The sequence below is a fragment of the Sinohyriopsis cumingii genome, chromosome 9 (assembly GCF_028554795.1).
Source record: "Sinohyriopsis cumingii isolate HCF-2022 chromosome 9, ASM2855479v2, whole genome shotgun sequence".
NCBI classification, from domain to species: Eukaryota; Metazoa; Mollusca; class Bivalvia; order Unionida; family Unionidae; genus Sinohyriopsis; species Sinohyriopsis cumingii.
Genome location: NC_142969.1, coordinates 91,538,152 through 91,554,835, shown reverse-complemented (window position 1 = coordinate 91,554,835; position 16,684 = coordinate 91,538,152). Strand labels below are relative to the sequence as shown.

General features: G+C 36.0%; 1 long non-coding RNA gene across 2 annotated transcripts in view; it reads left to right on the top strand.

Annotated features, from left to right (window-relative positions):
* LOC149792236 (uncharacterized) overlaps positions 1–16,684 on the top strand; it is a 238,912-nt gene that overhangs the window by 184,608 nt on the left and 37,620 nt on the right. Inside the window, exon 3 of one of the 2 annotated variants that reach the window (XR_016423286.1) lies at positions 14,210–14,362. This is a non-coding gene — a long non-coding RNA (uncharacterized LOC149792236). Of the gene's footprint in view, positions 1–14,209; positions 14,691–16,684 lie in introns of those variants that run through there. The other variant, XR_016423285.1, reaches the window with a different exon arrangement.

The following is a 16,684-nucleotide window of genomic DNA, read 5'->3' as shown; positions in this document are numbered from 1 at the left end:
CATGGGTGCAGTGAATTATTGTAATGATAGAATTTCCATGAAATATGACTGCCTTTGTGAAAGGAAGTTGTCATTGTTTTGGGATGAATTTAAAGAGAAAACATACTGCTCATATTGGTAAGATTTATTTCGTTTGCTCAAAGAAGTAATAAATGGCAAGGTATTAGCAAGCACGAATCAAGTACAGAAGCTAATACCTTCTAAACAACATGACGTGCACAAATGCTTTCGATTTTGTGCGATATTTATAACGTCTATAAAGTCATCAGCAACCTCTAGATCACTACTATATTCATTGCACGCTACGGATTTCTTATTCTGCGATGTTTGCATTTGCTACATCGTTTTCAGAGAAAATACGTTGGTGTCTACTTTTCACTAGGGTTGGTATAAACTGCTGTTGACAATGCCGATGGCTCCTCTGACGGGCTGAGTGGCGCATCAGTCTCAGACGCTTCTGATTGGCTAGCTTCAACATTATCAATATTTCCGGCTGGTGACGCCATTGTTGACAATTGTTCTGCTCCCTCTGCGGCAGGGCTCATTGGTGCATCTGTCTGTTCTGCTGCCTCGACCTTTTCAGTTGGATCTACTTCAGAATCATGAATCACAGCGGGTGATGCCTCTGTTACCAGGTCATTATTATCTTCAGCTACAGTGGGTACAGGGTTGCCATAGGTCACTGAGATAGCTCCTTTAACCAAAAATGAAAAGGAATTATTTTATACGCTTCTAACAACGGCAAGAAAACTAGTAAAACTGATTTTGAGTACATTGTAAATGGAGTTCATGTTTACTGGAATAGACTTGCATTAAGGTGTATATGTGTAAGTTCTAATATCGCATTGCAATGATGATTACATGGAAATAATAAAACTGCCTACGACGACTACAGTGCTGACGTAAAGTTAGGTATGGCTCGATGTAATTGAACATATAGACGAAATTATTATACCATCTTCAGAAAACACAATCTTACGTTTGTTGTACATGTTTTCCAACTATTTACGAAATATTACTACTCACCGATAGCGATTGCAACTAACACCAATGTTATGGATTTCGTCAACATCATGCTTGTTTTTCGTGTATATGTCTGGAATAAAAGGCAAAGAATGCCAATTAATGCATCATTGAAAACTGACATTTTTAGCACATCCAGCACAATACTATGTATACATATTGGAACTGAATATAACATGTTTACGGTAATATATTTTGTTCTTTCTTCTTCAATCTATCATCAATAAAAGACGTTTGTAGGGACTAAGATATTAGTGATTAAACTATCTTTCCAATCGTTCCAAAGTTACATTAACGAGATGGGATGTAGCAAGCGGATATACAGACAGATATACACATGCATATTTTGGATAGTTCGAAAAGCATGAATTTGAAAGCTGATTAATACATATATTTGTTTACTTATAAAAAAGGAAAGCGGAGACTTTCGCCATAATTTTAATTGGCACATACTTGTCTCTTTTATTGATGCGGTGTTTTTGTGTGAAATGATCTTTGTAAAAATGACATTATTTAAGATTGGTAATAGAATCTTTTGTGCAAAACAATTAGCAAGGCTTGGTATTGAAATAGCTGCCAAAATGACAATCAAATGGATTTTAAATTCTCATTTGGTGTTCGATATACTGGTTAAACAAAGGTATTTGTGAAATATTCCATCATGTAATAAAAGCGTATAATGATGATTGCAATATATGAAAACACGTGGATGACTTAAAACATTTGATTCGTCATTTCACAGGCAACGTTTGTGTAAAGATTGTAGGTTTGAATTTAAAACTCTTGTGTGTATATTAAATATATAGATCATTACACTTTGGGCTCATATCTTAATGATTAGAAAAATATTATAAAGAAAACAATTTAGAAAGGACCTATATTGAAATATGAACATGGCATAGGTCATGCAGATTATCTACTTGAACTAGTATAACAAACTGGCAAATTTGTTTAGCGGAAAGAAAAAGATGATAATACGCACATAACTAAATGCTAACGAATCGCGTTCCTTAATTGTGAAAATAAACAAAAATGTATTTTCACTGAAGATAGGAGGAAAACGGTTGACCCGTACATGTTAATTCTAAATTAGCACATCAACAAGGTAATTATTAATGACGAAAAATGTAGTGAGTAGGAAGTCGAGGAAATAGAAACAAATATAGAAATGAATATTTAACGAATTATGAAATGTGCGAATATAAATTTACTCTCCTGAATAAAATTGGGAGGAAAAGGCACTTACCTGATAAACGTTTCCAGCTTTGAACCAGCTTTGGTTTAGCAATATATACAAATTTAACTTTCACAGCATTTCCTTTTATCCGATTGATGCGACAAATGTACAACCAATAGGAGCATTTCTGGTAATTTTTGAGATGTTTTCTATCAAATCAATACAATGCGGATTTCAATTTCCTTGGGGCTGAGATCGGGCTACAGTAGTCTGTAAGCTACTTTTGTTTTAAATATGGGTGTGGAGAGAAGAAGAACAACGGTTTAATTGGGTTTACATAATGCATAAGTCGTTTGTTCATATCGGATGGCCGCTAAAGTGCCTCGACGAAAGAGTGACTATTTGCCTTTGGGTAGGTAATGTTGTAGTATGGTTACATCCGATTAAATGCGGAGGAATTAGTTTATTTTCTGAATAAAAATAAATCTACGTGGAGATCAATATCTGACATGTTTGTACTTGGAATTCCCGTTATTTGATTACGTACAATTATGTGTATATACCGATAGATTGTGTCACTAACTATGCTGCACGAAAAGAGAAAGAAATGTCGCAAATATCATGACTCTTTCTTTCAGTGTGTTATTGAACATTAAATGATGAGAATTATGATTCAAGTTAACAATTTAACATACCATAAGCTTTTTAATTTCAATACAGAAACAGGAATGCTCCAATTAGGAACATCGGTAGATATCGCAGTCATGCTCCATGAGGAATTTCAAGCGAGCGTTTAATTCTTCTGAACAAGGTTATGTTTTACGCTTTTTCCTAAAGACTAAAGAGACGGCACGTTTCATTGTGTATGTGAGAAAGCTTGCCACTAGCTTCTCCAGGGTCGGTGATTCTTTCCGGGGTTTTCCCGGGTTCTTCCTCCACCATTAATACTGGCCGCCATGTATAGCCAATCGTCTGCTGAAAAATGGCGTTAAACCCAACAACAACAACAATCATTGTGTATGCAGTCTTGATATTTTGTTCTTGTTGCATTGATTTACCCCAGTCTCCACTGCGTGAAAAGGATTAAAAAAAACTCAGTTATACCGCGCTTTATTCTATTTGTACCAGTATTTCATTATTAAAGATTCAGTAAGTCAGCACTTTAAGATATTTCTCACTCTCTCCTTTCTCTCGTGATCCTTTTACAATTTTTCAAGCGACATTTTCATTTCTCGCTCAGTTTTAGGGAGTGCAACTGAGAATTGCGAAAGAAAGCTATGAAACACATATTGGCAACCGTTTTGATTTTCAACGTGCCTGAACATTGCCAATGTATGACAGAAAGGATTCAGTTGCTGAAGAAAGAGACACATATGTATTCCTGCTTAGAAACAAAGGATTCTCAGTGCATTGAATGCTTAATATTCACATTAGTTAGTAGGCCCCAAGAGATAATGGGAGATTTTCACAATGTATCATTTACACTTGTAATGCATTTTCTCACACGCGCACAACCTAGCTCAAATTGAACAAGCTGCTTATTTAGGGAGATATAAAATCGCAAAGATAATTTAACGAACATTTTTCCCCGTAGAGCCTTCAAATATTTCTAAGACATATCTCCATAAACAACTGGTCATTCTGTACGATATTGACCAAACGGATCGTCTATAAGTATCGAACTAACTAAACTCTGCGTCTAGGTACTTCAATTGAAAGAGTAAATTTTAGAAATAGAAAATCTAGGGTAAATACTACAAAGCTACGAAAGAAAAGTAATTCTTCAAGAATAAAACAGAGGAATTGGCTATACAAGTTGGCCGCATGGACTAGGGCCATCCACCAGCTACGGCAAACCGCGAGTTTCGAATCCCTCATAAATTACTTCTCAACATGGTTTGATCGAATAATTTTATTTTTGGACCTTTCCTTCAAACAACAAGCGTTTTATTATATAATTAAGTAATTCATTAATTTTCATAAACAAGAGAAATCATATGAACTATATCAGGAAAATGTGAAGAATCATTGCCATTAACTGCAGAATAATTTGCAGACAGCAAAGTCTACACTAGTTTGCAAATAAGTTTTCCTTTTGAAAATGATCCTTGATTGTAAAGATGTGGGTCATTCTTCTAAATGAAGGTGCTGATCAATATATGATATTTAATGCTTTGAGAGAGGATGGTGTAGCGTGATTTTTAACGGAGCTTTATCATTTTTTCATTCATATCGCTACGATGTCTGCAGTGGCAGTATATAGTGAAATCGAGCACTGGGGATTAATGCCCTTGACATGGGACATTATATTCCATTATCCTAACATTTGTCCAACCAGTCCTGAAACTAACCTCTAAATGCTGAGGGTTTGGCGAGGCAGCTGCTGCTAAAATGTTTCTAAGACTATGGTATCACTCAGCCGGGGTTCGAAACCGCTACCTAACGCATTTAGTCGCTCTAGCCACTTAGGTCACCGGATCAGTCTTCAGAGTAGAGTACATTGTCTTTTATGTAGCGATGTTAGACTTAATTTCAATAGTTGTTGACCCAAACTCTTTCATGTTGTACATTTGAATATAATAGTTCCTTCTTTATTAATGCATTTAATATTACCTTTAAATTCGAACATGTAGCATGCATATTCTGGCAATATTATTTTGCGCTGACACGCGTGAAAGAGAGAGAAAGACTTTTTAATTGTAACGTATCGTTAACAATTGTAAGCATACCGCTATGATGTCTGCAGTGTCACAGTGTATTGTGATGTCTAGCACGGTGGAATCGTGCCGCCGCCGCCGACTTGTGGCATTATGCCCTGCCCAGATCCTCTATCTTGACAGCAGGTCGGCCAGTTCTAACACTAGCCGCTTAATGCAGAGTGCCAGGGCAGGCAGCTGTTGCTACCGGTTTTATAAACCTTTGTTATGACTCTTTTGAGTTTGTACCCGCGACCTTTCGCGGATGTTTTAACAACTTAAATCGTCTAAGCAGCCTGTGTGTTTGTGTGTGTGTGTGTGTGTGTGTGTGTCTGTGTGTGTGTACGTGAGAGAGAGAGAAAGTGAGGAAGAGATGCAAATCTTATATGTCTTTATATTTGCGTGTAATAGTCTTTGCATTGTTGTATGAGGGAGTGTAAAATAGTCGATATTGTCTAATATATATGTTAGATGTGCGCACAAAGCTCCTTATGTTAGTATCATTGACACCGCTTTACATTCTTCAGATTTTCACAAAGCGTTTTGGTAAGTGTATTCTCTATTTTTATTTTAATTATGTTGATCGTTGGAATCATTATTCAAATTTACTTATATGTTGATGATTTTCTCATATGTTATCGATCAAAGTACATGCATACAATTGAAAGACAACTACAGCAAAATATAAAAAATATAAACAAGATACAAAATTGGGCAATTACAAACGTCTTCAAATTCTCGAAATCAAAAACGGTATGCATGTATTTCTGTCAGTTACGACGACACCACGGTGAACCTAAACTCACGCTGGACGGAACACCTATTCTAGTTGTTGAGGGAACAAAATTTTTAGGTATACTCTTTGACAGAAAACTGACTTTTATTGCACACCTAAAGAACTTAAAAGCCAAATGCTTAAAAGCACTTAACCTACTTAAAGTAGTAACGCACACTGACCGGGGTGCTGATAGAAAAGTCATCGTGAATTTATGTAGAATGTTTATTCGCTCCAAACTGGACTATGCTTGCGTTGTATATGGTTCATCCAGAAAATCATATCTTAGAAATGCTTGATCCAATTCATTATCAGGGAATAAGACTGGCTCTGGGAGCATTTAAAACATTCCCGTGTGAAAGCCTGCTGGCTGAAGCGAACGAACCACCGTTATCGCATCGTAAAGAACTACTTTCCGCACAGTATGCTCTCAAACTAAAATCAAACCCTTTGAATCCTCCTTTCTCGGCTGTTTTTCAACACAAATACAAAACCTTATACGAAAATAAACCAAACGCCATACCTTCCTTTGGCATTAGAATATCATCCAGCCTTGACAGTACAAAAATTGATCTGTCTAAAATTCACAAAACGTCCATCTCCGAAACACCACCCTGGCTACTTAAACAACCCAAAGTACTTGTTACGCTACACGACGGAAAAAATCTGAGACAAACCCTTCCGTCTTGCACAACTGTTATCAAGAACTCCTCACCGAATTTAAAAACTACACAAGAATTGATACCGACGGATCAAAGAATGAAGAAAAGGCTGCTGAAGCCTTCGTTTGTCGAAATCACACAACCCAAGTTCGCTTACCAAATGGAACATCAATGTTTTCAGCCGAAATCAGAGCAATAGACTTTGCTTTGCAACATATAGAAAACAAACGTATTTTAAACAGCATCATCTGCTCTGACTCACTATCAGTACTTCAGTCACTACACAATAGAAAACTTGAGAATCCATTATTGAAAAACATACTCATCAAAAATACCGAGATGAGTGTCTCCCACAATATAACATACTGTTGGTTACCTAACCATATTGGTATTAAAGGTAACGAAAAAGCGGATCGCACTGCTAAAATGGCCCTTACTCAAGAACCATCTGATTTTAAAATACCGTACAATGATTTTAAACCTAGTGTCACAAAGTCCTTACGCCAGAATTGGCAGGCATCATGGAATGATGCACTGAATAACAAACTTCATGCAATCAAACCAACTCTAGGAGAATTGACTCCTTCCTACAGAACCATGCGTAGTGAGGAGGTAGTCATTGCAAGAATCCGAATTGATCATACTTATATCACCCATTCCCACAAACTAAAAGGTGAAGACCCACCAGAGTGCGTTTCTTGCAATGAACCATTCACTGTCAATCACTTTATGATAGAGTGTTTTGACCTGCAACCTACGCGCGATCAGTATTACACTGTGCATGACATGAAGTAACTTTATGATACTACAAACACGACTCGTATTATAGAGTTCCTGAAAGCAGTAAATATTTACTCTAAGCTCTAAGTTTTATGCTATCACCTTGTGCAGTTTTATGCGATATATATACTGTCCCTTTTTAATACCTTTCCGTGATTTTTCATTAACATACAACATTTACATCCCCGGTTGATCGGGAGCTTTTTTTTGCACCGTTACCATACAACCGTCTTAATTTCAACTATGTGTTTTTATATCGCTGGTCGATATGAGACTTTTTCTAATTTTTAAAAGATTATACATATAACATTTTGTTTGGCGCTAAATAGCCTTACAGTGCTGATGCGCCGTTAAAAATTGAATCAATCAATCAATCAAATGTACTCTATTCTGGATCTTAGAACATTTCTGTAATAGTTTTGCAAGTGATTTGCTTTTAATTTGTTTAGAACAGTCTATTAATTTGCAATTGGAAAAAAGACGTGTCCTATCAAATTTAAAAAATAAAAAATAAATATAAATGATACAGCGCCTTTAAAATTTTCTGTTTGGTCTCTCGACATTTAGTCTGCGAAAGTAGATAGATTTATTTGCTCTTAAGACATGCTTAATTTGAGTGCATTCATTTTTGTTCAGTCAAGACTGAATATTTTATCTAGGATCTGATACACTATGATACAGAAAGAGTGTGATTTTGAGGGCACAGAAATTCAAGAGAGTCAGTCGTAAGCGGTGTGTTACAATCTCGACACGTGGTAAATGGAGCCGGGCGAGATGATTCTTTATTTTTTTGTTGCCCCAACCACTAAGTAAGCTCTAATGTACAAAATAGGTCAGAAAAGTTGGTCATGACTTCAGTGCATACCAGGTTCATAAATTAGGCTGTATAATCTAACATTACTAGAGACGAACCGGTAAAGAGCATACGTATTGACACACACACACCCCTGCTCTATTGTGTTAAGTTCAAAACTTTATACTGACTTTATTGGAAGCCCATAACAGATTTGGCAATAATAATAACACCAATAACAATAACGTGGCTTCAACATTTATACGGGTACATTGGAACCGCTGTTTGTATAAGAAGAATGGTGTCGCCATAAAATGTATAGCTTGGAAGCATTGGAAAAATAACCTCTCCGAAATGACAATGAGAATCAGTCCCTTGAAATTGTACTGGGTGTCTGTACCCATTAATAACAAAAATGCACGCGCTCTCGGTGCATTGCCTAAATGTAAATGTGTTAGGTACGTGACTATTAGGAAGAAGCGAATCGCATCCAATTCGAGAAACATACACAAGTTCCGTTTCGCTGCTAGATATTGTGACTGATTTAATAATCGTTCGCGGTAGCATTGGTCCATTAGTAGTCTGTTAGTTGTAAGGATACAAGATTGGCGGACCGAGGCTGGGTAAAAAGTATACTGTGCACAGGTGCGCTAAAATCTATTTGGAGTCGGATATACTGGTGGAAACGCAAACTCCAGACCGGAGTTTTTCGGGTAAAACAGGAATAGCCCTGTATTACATTTGTTGTCTTGTTGTTAGATACCTATGTTTAGAGAAAGTATTTTATGCAGCGAATTCCTAGGATTGTTAGGAAAGAGTTTGAACCCGAATAAGATGTCGGAATATTTTCATTCTTGATTCATTCAGCTTGGTTAATTTATGTTTATTGTTGACATTTAGTTTACTTATAAGCAATTAGTGATTCAGAAAAACGTTTAGTTTCGGATGGAGAGTGACGGGCTAATAGGAACAAGTCCATTGATTTAGAGTTTTGTCTTAATCATATTTGGGAATCATTAATCGAGTTGGTGGTTGATTTTAGGGAAAGTCATCAATTTTGATTAGACCACAGAAGTGTGACGTTTGTGTCACTCGAGGTCGAGTGATCATTTTAAAGATGAGGCTAATGTGATCAATTTGAAGTATGTGCATTTTGATCATAGCGCCCCGTTTTAAAGAATTCTTAAATTATTATGATTACTTGTCTAATTATTGGAATTCGGTGCAATGAAAATATTCCGTCTCCCGAAACAATTACCCAGTCACTAGAAGCAAGCGTCAGGGAGTGAAGTGTTAGTGAGTTTCCATGATGACCTGGTTTACTAATTGTGAATTCTGGGGAAAACTGAATGAATGACCGGAATTACATAGCCCCTATTAACGTCTAGTGGTGTACATTGGTGGCACTGCAGTGGCAATATTTACAGTAGGAAATCGGTAAATTGCACAACGGAATTAACAAGAATTGATTCATCAGATGCCGTTTATGTCGCCATTATGGCAACTTTGATGCAGTTGTACTGGTGAAATGTGCCTGAAAATAGCCGTTTGAATGGACTAAGGTGGCGTAGTTAAAATAGTTCCTTTTGTTAGGGGATAGTTGTATAGTTTCCACGGCGAGAACTGCTATCGGTACGGAAACCTAACGAAGAGAAACCATGCAGATGTGCGATTGATACATTTTTGGCGGGTTGTGAGATGTGTGGTCTTGCATTGATTAGAGAACAATTTATGTATAGACCGGACACGTCGGGCTTTCTAATTTTCAACTGAAGTTGTATGAATGTCTTTGGAAATTTTGGGTAAACATATGACTTCTAGGGTGAATCGCGCCAGGATTTGACGCCGCTAGGTCAGGCAAAGACCACTGGTTTGTAAAACTTTGTTACGCATATCTATATTTCGTCCTTGACCTTTTCACCGAAATCAAGTTAGTAGTGTTCTGACCTGTAACGTTTAGCTTGTAATAAAGATAATGCTTAGCGAAGATGTTTCTATCATTGAAGATTGGATATTCGAATCTTTGTTAGTAGTAAAAATGCAAATGAAGGTTGCTAGTGTTTCGCGTGGAAAGTGATGAACTTGCCAACAAATTTGAATGTTTCAGAATGGAGACTGACCTACGTACTGGCTATATTACTGTTTCGTAGCATTTTATATGATATTCCTTTCTTACACAATTATGCATTCCTGCCGTAAGATCTGTTCTAGAATCAGTCTTACCGTGTGTTCAATTGTTAATTTAGTTGCCTTTATTTATTCATTGGAATTACTAAGTCCCCATTACTATTATTGGGGTAGAACATTAATTTGGAATCATTGTTATTTCGGAGAGTGACATTGATGATGGTATTATTGTGATCTATCAAAAGTCTGTTAGAAGAGCTCCACAAACCAGATAGTTGGTGCATTATCACGTTAGCAAGTACTGGCGTATGCACGCATTCAATAGCGGAATCTATCTGAAATATCACTGGAAGTGAATAGGAACTTCATGCATGTAACTTGGGATAGAACGTTTAGTTCTATAGGGATCTAATTCACAATGCTGTCAGTTGTTTTTAAATTTTTACTTTATATTCTGGAGAAAAAAACTTTCGTTGAGTTTTACAAAATTTGTTGGTTTTCTGTTTTGTCTGTTACTTAGCGTAAGGCCATGGAATCATTAACATTCATGATCAATTATTATAGCTCAATTGCTTTGCAGAAAGGGAAGAGAGAGAGAGAGAGAGAGAGAGAGAGAGAGAGAGAGAGACAGAGAGAAAGAGAGATAGAGAGAAAGAGAGAAAATGCCTGTGATTAATAAAATTAATTCCCCAAGTTTTCTCATGGGTGCAGTGAATTATTGTAATGATAGAATTTCCATGAAATATGACTGCCTTTGTGAAAGGAAGTTGTCATTGTTTTGGGATGAATTTAAAGAGAAAACATACTGCTCATATTGGTAAGATTTATTTCGTTTGCTCAAAGAAGTAATAAATGGCAAGGTATTAGCAAGCACGAATCAAGTACAGAAGCTAATACCTTCTAAACAACATGACGTGCACAAATGCTTTCGATTTTGTGCGATATTTATAACGTCTATAAAGTCATCAGCAACCTCTAGATCACTACTATATTCATTGCACGCTACGGATTTCTTATTCTGCGATGTTTGCATTTGCTACATCGTTTTCAGAGAAAATACTTTGGTGTCTACTTTTCACTAGGGTTGGAATAAACTGCTGTTGACAATGCCGATGGCTCCTCTGACGGGCTGAGTGGCGCATCAGTCTCAGACGCTTCTGATTGGCTAGCTTCAACATTATCAATATTTCCGGCTGGTGACGCCATTGTTGACAATTGTTCTGCTCCCTCTGCGGCAGAGCTCATTGGTGCATCTGTCTGTTCTGCTGCCTCGACCTTTTCAGTTGGATCTACTTCAGAATCATGAATCACAGCGGGTGATGCCTCTGTTACCAGGTCATTATTATCTTCAGCTACAGTGGGTACAGGGTTGCCATAGGTCACTGAGATAGCTCCTTTAACCAAAAATGAAAAGGAATTATTTTATACGCTTCTAACAACGGCAAGAAAACTAGTAAAACTGATTTTGAGTACATTGTAAATGGAGTTCATGTTTACTGGAATAGACTTGCATTAAGGTGTATATGTGTAAGTTCTAATATCGCATTGCAACGATGATTACATGGAAATAATAAAACTGCCTACGACGACTACAGTGCTGACGTAAAGTTAGGTATGGCTCGATGTAATTGAACATATAGACGAAATTATTATACCATCTTCAGAAAACACAATCTTACGTTTGTTGTACATGTTTTCCAACTATTTACGAAATATTACTACTCACCGATAGCGATTGCAACTAACACCAATGTTATGGATTTCGTCAACATCATGCTTGTTTTTCGTGTATATGTCTGGAATAAAAGGCAAAGAATGCCAATTAATGCATCATTGAAAACTGACATTTTTAGCACATCTAGCACAATACTATGTATACATATTGGAACTGAATATAACATGTTTACGGTAATATATTTTGTTCTTTCTTCTTCAATCTATCATCAATAAAAGACGTTTGTAGGGACTAAGATATTAGTGATTAAACTATCTTTCCAATCGTTCCAAAGTTACATTAACGAGATGGGATGTAGCAAGCGGATATACAGACAGATATACACATGCATATTTTGGATAGTTCGAAAAGCATGAATTTGAAAGCTGATTAATACATATATTTGTTTACTTATAAAAAAGGAAAGCGGAGACTTTCGCCATAATTTTAATTGGCACATACTTGTCTCTTTTATTGATGCGGAGTTTTTGTGTGAAATGATCTTTGTAAAAATGACATTATTTAAGATTGGTAATAGAATCTTTTGTGCAAAACAATTAGCAAGGCTTGGTATTGAAATAGCTGCCAAAATGACAATCAAATGGATTTTAAATTCTCATTAGGTGTTCGCAATACTGGTTAAACAAAGGTATTTGTGAAATATTCCATCATGTAATAAAAGCGTATAATGATGATTGCAATATATGAAAACACGTGGATGACTTAAAACATTTGATTCGTCATTTCACAGGCAACGTTTGTGTAAAGATTGTAGGTTTGAATTTAAAACTCTTGTGTGTATATTAAATATATAGATCATTACACTTTGGGCTCATATCTTAATGATTAGAAAAATATTATAAAGAAAACAATTTAGAAAGGACCTATATTGAAATATGAACATGGCATAGGTCATGCAGACTATCTACTTGAACTAGTATAACAAACTGGCAAATTTGTTTAGCGGAAAGAAAAAGATGATAATACGCACATAACTAAGATGGCAGGGTCCAGTTTCGTAAATTGGCCCCTGGCAAATTTCTTAACTTAAGTCTATGGTGTGACTTTTTCAGCTATTATTGTTTAGTATTGATAGATATGGATATATTTGTGAACTAGGTGTTTTGGGCTGGTGTTGTTCTTGAAATTGATGTCAGTCATGTACACCTTCCATAGTTGCTCTGCAGTATGTTGATAGTGAAATACCAATAGTTGGCTAGGAAGAATAGCTAGCCTCCCATAGCAGTAAACACGTGGGTTCAAGGCAACTAGAGTATCTCAAAAACGGCTTGGATGACAACTATTCTGAATTGCATCAAACTATTTAGTAGACAATGTTTTTCAAAATTTTCATCCAGGGAAAGGGCTTGCGTTTGCACTGTGAGCACCACATGCTGTCAAAAATGGCATTTGGATGTGAAAAATGCAGGTATAAAATAGGGGTTGGGGTGCATGATCTTCTTCTGCTGTGAACTGCCATTGACTTCTCTGGTCAAGTGAATACTATTATTATGCTTTGTTTTAATATAGGTATCTAAAAATATGGACCTTTTTGAGCTCACTTGTGTATTTGATTTTTTATGATTTTTTATACTAGGTCACTGATTGCGGCATTAAATTTGTACATAAAAACTGGACCCTGCCCCCTTAAGGAAAATTGATCATTTTTTGATGGTGCAGTCAGCCACATCTATTATACTTTTCTGTTTCGTTGTGTATATTTAAATAATTTGTATGCATTAGCTTTATTATATCTCCTTCCTTTTTCCATATATTCCTTAGTGTTGTATGTGATGTTCTTTGGAGAGGGAGGTAACTGTGTTTTGTACCTCCATGTGAGAACTGTTTACATCATGACATAGTAGCATATTTTGGATATAACTTTCTAAATATGGGAACAAAATGGTAACCATAATGTATTGTCTTCCACTTTCTGTAGCTGTCAAGGTTTTGCACCTCTATTTTTATGAATAATATTCACATTTCAATACAGACACACCTAAACAATTGCATAGCATGTCAACATGTATTCTTTAAAGTAATTTAACTCCACAGGAGCAGATAGAATTCAGAGGAATCATACATAAACATACTGTTGTGAATATTGAATGTCACCAGTGGAACGGTCTTAGAAATAATGATGCATATGGCATATTACTTGCTGTATTTTGGTGAGAAGAATGAAAGTTTTAGCACACCGACATAGTTTCTACCTTCATGACCCCACTCTGAAGTTGACATAAGAGATTCATATCTCACACTTGGGTGATAATAGAAAATGTTTCAATGTTATGTATATATCTTGAAATCTCTAGGTTCAGTTAACAAAGGGGGAAAAGCTTAAAATTAAGTGGCAGCTTCATGGGTTTGACAATGCACATACAGTTTCTCCTCTGAAAGTCTTATGTTTTCACTGAATGTTAAAAGTACATCAATATCACTTGTTTCTTTTCTTTTTGCAGGTGTCAGTTTGCATAGTAAGAGATTAGGATTAATCGGTTAGTCATGCTGAAAGAAACAATAGCTTCGATCTCATCCAGATACTCATTCTGATCTAAGTGCACAAGAGAGTGACTTTGACAGACAGACTTAGCTTCTGCAGGAGTTGTTTTATGGTACGTGCTTATCAAAAGCCAAGCCGGTGATATGCTTTTTATCTTGAACTGGATTTTCCACTATTAATATTTGTTCTATACCTTATCTTATTATTTACTATGATTTTGTAAACTCCAGAAAACATTAAAGTCAGTTGTAAGTAAATTGGTGCCTGAGAAGAAATTTCTCTGTTAAACTGTACTGAGTAATTTGTATATGTATGGTCAATTTCATTGGCTATGTATCAATGAATTTATTTGATATGTCACTCTTTGTAAGTTTTAGGGTCCTACACATCAGTATATCAATATTCCAGCATTGTCTAATGTTAATTGATTAAACTTTGACTTTTCCAGACTAGCTAGACTTGTGTTGCGATTACCCCCCCCCCAATATTCACTAACACAACACTGATGTCGCTATTAGCATCTCCAGAATGATAATGAAAAGTTAGGAACCACTTCTTTTATATCAGTCTAAGAGTACTTCTAAAGCACATGATTTACTTAAATGTGTGATTTCTTTAAGTTTGCTAGAAGAGCTTAGAGAAACTGTTCACTTCTGTCACTGACACCTAACATATCATTTCTGTTATTCCCTCCTAAAATTTATAACTTCCAGATCTCTTCTTGACATTCATGAAACATTGTAAAGGAATTTTGATTTTGTACTGATGCTATGGCGGTAAACAAAGACCAAGAGCATTGTAGGTTGCAAACAATTTGAAATCTTTCAAGAAATGCAGTCAGTCATAATTCACAATGTAAATAATGTAGTGTTTTTTGCCGCAAAGAGGTAACTTTTTTAAAAGCATAATACCATTTTCAGTTTTGTGCACAAAAAGTTTTCCTTTATGCCACTGTACTAGATAATGTCTAAATATGTGATATAAACACAACTTTTGACATAAACCATTTTCAGCCAAATCCTTAAGGTGGCAGGGTCCAGTTTCGTAAATTGGCCCCTGGCAAATTCCTTAACTTAAGGCTATGGTGTGACTTTTTCAGCTATTATTGTTTAGAATTGATAGATATGGATATATTTGTGAACTAGGTGTTTTGGGCTGGTGTTGTTCTTGAAATTGATGTCAGTCATGTACACCTTCCATAGTTGCTCTGCAGTATGTTGATAGTGAAATACCAATAGTTGGCTAGGAAGAATAGCTAGCCTCCCATAGCAGTAAACACGTGGGTTCAAGGCAACTAGAGTATCTCAAAAACGGCTTGGATGACAACTATTCTGAATTGCATCAAACTATTTCGTAGACAATGTTTTTCAAAATTTTCATCCAGGGAATGGGCTTGCGTTTGCACTGTGAGCACCACATGCTGTCAAAAATGGCATTTGGATGTGAAAAATGCAGGTATAAAATAGGGGTTGGGGTGCATGATCCTCTTCTGCTGTGAACTGCCATTGACTTCTCTGGTCAAGTGAATACTATTATTATGCTTTGTTTTAATATAGGTATCTAAAAATATGGACCTTTTTGAGCTCACTTGTGTATTTGATTTTTTATGATTTTTTATACTAGGTCACTGATTGCGGCATTAAATTTGTACATAAAAACTGGACCCTGCCCCCTAAATGCTAATGAATCGCGTTCCTTAATTGTGAAAATAAACGAAAATGTATTTTCACTGAAGATAGGAGGAAAACGGTTGACCCGTACATGTTAATTCTAAATTAGCACATCAACAAGGTAATTATTAATGACGAAAAATGTAGTGAGTAGGAAGTCGAGGAAATAGAAACAAATATAGAAATGAATATTTAACGAATTATGAAATGCGCGAATATAAATTTACTCTCCTGAATAAAATTGGGAGGAAAAGGCACTTACCTGATAAAAGTTTCCAGCTTTGAACCAGCTTTGGTTTAGCAATATATACAAATTTAACTTTCACAGCATTTCCTTTTATCCGATTGATGCGACAAATGTACAACCAATAGGAGCATTTCTGGTAATTTTTGAGATGTTTTCAATCAAATCAATACAATGCGGATTTCAATTTCCTTGGGGCTGAGATCGGGCTACAGTAGTCTGTAAGCTAATTTTGTTTTAAATATGGGTGTGGAGAGAAGAAGAACAACGGTTTAATTGGGTTTACATAATGCATAAGTCGTTTATTCATATCGGATTGCCGCTAAAGTGCCTCGACGAAAGAGTGACTATTTGCCTTTGGGTAGGTAATGTTGTAGTATGGTTACATCCGATTAAATGCGGAGGAATTAGTTTATTTTCTGAATAAAAATAAATCTACGTGGAGATCAATATCTGACATGTTTGTACTTGGAATTCCCGTTATTTGATTATGTACAATTATGTGTCTATACCGATAGAT